This window comes from Pseudophryne corroboree, chromosome 9 (genome assembly GCF_028390025.1).
Source record: "Pseudophryne corroboree isolate aPseCor3 chromosome 9, aPseCor3.hap2, whole genome shotgun sequence".
NCBI lineage: Eukaryota > Metazoa > Chordata > Amphibia > Anura > Myobatrachidae > Pseudophryne > Pseudophryne corroboree.
The window spans coordinates 121,971,208-121,973,744 of NC_086452.1; the positions used below are offsets into that span (position 1 = coordinate 121,971,208).

General features: G+C 41.6%; 1 pseudogene; it reads right to left on the reverse strand.

Moving 5' to 3' along the window:
• Nucleotides 1-757: 757 nt before the first annotated feature.
• On the reverse strand, nucleotides 758-875 carry LOC134964616 (5S ribosomal RNA; annotated as a pseudogene).
• Nucleotides 876-2,537: the final 1,662 nt, after the last annotated feature.

Below are 2,537 nucleotides of genomic sequence, written 5' to 3' on the forward strand. Positions count from 1 at the left end.
AGTGCAGCGCTTTGAGGGGCGCCCTGAGCCAGCGCCTACACCCTACACTGGTCACCAATGCTGCCAGGGACCTCGGTAACGCTGCCAGCACCATTCCTCAGGCCAGTATAAAGAAGTGAAGAGCGTGAAGCAGCGCCATGTTCAGGGGGCGGAGCTTCTCCTCAGAGCGGACCCAGCAGCGTTCAGCGCCATTTTCCTGCCTGCAGATCCAGTACAGAGATGCTGACGGGGCGAGCTGTCCCTCAACGCAATTCCAGCTAACCTGTGCAGTACCAGGGGGTTGTAGAAGGGGGGGGGGGGGAGCTGTGTAAATGCTGTCTATTAAGGTACACAGAATATTAAGTGGAGAAGAAGTAAGACTCTTTTGTGGGTGCACTCTTAAAGCTAATTAGCGATAATGGTGGTGTGATAAGCATATAAAACATAACTTTTAATAAAGAAATTTAAAATATGGTATCCACAAACAACAAACAAAACACATAACATATAAAATGCTTGGTTCTTATGATTATCACAATTATAATTACCAGGAAGGACTCCTGAATACAGTTGTGAAGACCCAAGCTGCCAATCTAGCAAACTGGTTGCAAAATTGATAGTTTGAAATCCATGCAAGAAAGCTTGTGCCAATAGGTCAAGGTATAACCCTAAATGTGCCAACCAAAGTTTATGGAGGTGGGTGGATAAGAGATTGAAGGAAGAAAAAAGCAGTGATTCTGCTGTCAATGTTAGGCAGGGAATCAGGGGCTAATGAATGGTTCTACTCTACCCGGTATTCCCTAGTGGTCCCCCACCAAGTACTCACCAAGTCCAACACTGTTTAGCTTCCAAGATCAGACAGTATTGAGCGTCTTCAGTGTGGTATGAGAGTAGATAGTACGGACGCATCAACTCCCTGAATCACTGACGAGAGATCACCATTGGGAAAATTGACTGATAGAACAAAGTAGGGAACGATAGACAGGTGGATCTGCCGCCAACTTTAGGCGGAGAGGGCGTTAATACAAGGATGCTGGCCCATATTCCCTCTCTGGATCGTTGGTGAGAGTCCACAAATCAGAAGATGTAATTGATTGAAATGGATAGTGGAGTGGTTTAGATCCACAATTATACCAATACACAATGGTTAGCAGAGACCCACAATACCATTACGATTTCTGGCACAAATAATAATTGGTATATGTATACTGTATGAGCAATAACACACATGTACAATACCTCTAAGATTGAGATTCACTCAAGATGAAATTGCATATACTGGTCGATAAGGACATATAGGAATTTCTATAATAATGATTACACAGTTTGGTCCAATAATCTGAGAACGTATATATTTCAGAGGCAGTATGTAGCTAAAATGCACAGTAGCTGAAGGCTCAGTCAGCTTGTATTTAGGCAGTGTGTTGGCTCCTAATTGACATTGACAACAAAATAACAGTTCAGATGGAAACAATGAAGGGCTATTCTGAATTGAAATGCAGAATTATCAAGCTAAAAATAACAAGTAATATGCATGACAACTGTTCTGTGGTGTTGGGATCAAGATAAACCTTATGTGGTTCTATTCAAATCACCAACAGCGTTCGTGATCCCAATTCCAGAAATAGAATGCAACATTAAACTAAAAGAGATTTTACCAAAGCACTAACCAATGACGATTACAGGTCATCATTGCTACATAAGGTTGAAAGATGTCCCTAACGCAAGGGAAAATACTTATCTTAGTTGTATGTATGTAAACGCTAGAAGCATTACTGGTAAAAAGGGTGAACTAGAAATACTTGCAGCAAGCAAACAGTATGATATTATAGGCATTACTGAAACTTGGTGGGACGAATCTCATGATTGGACAGTCCATCTAGAGGGCTATACACTGTTTAGGAGAGACAGACTAAATAAAAAGGGTGGAGGGTTGTGTCTTTACGTAAAGCCGTTTTTAAAACCTGATATACGGGAAGATATTCAGGAGGTGACTGTAGACACTGTCGAGACATCATGGGTAGAAATTGCATGCGGGGAAAAAGGAATAAAAAGTTAGTATTGGGTGTATGCTATAGGCCGCCTGGTGTCAACGTATCTGATGAGGAATTGTTACTAAAGCAAATTGAAAGAGCAGCAGGAGTAGGAGACATAGTAGTGATGGGAGATTTTAACTATCCAGAGATAAACTGGAAAAACGATTTATGTGATACTGCTAGGGGCAATGGAGGTAATTCCAAGTTGATCGCAGCAGGAAATTTTTTAGCAGTTGGGCAAAACCATGTGCACTGCAGGGGGGCAGATATAACATTTGCAGAGATAGTTAGATTTGGGTGGGTTATTTTATTTCTGTGCAGGGTAAATACTGGCTACTTTATTTTTACACTGCAAATTAGATTGCAGATTGAACACACCACACCCAAATCTATCTCTCTCTGCACATGTTATATCTGCCTCCCCTGCAGTGCACATGGTTTTGCCCAATTGCTAACAGAATTCCTGCTGCGATCAACTTGGAATTACCCCCAATATGTTTTTAAACACACTTAATGATAACT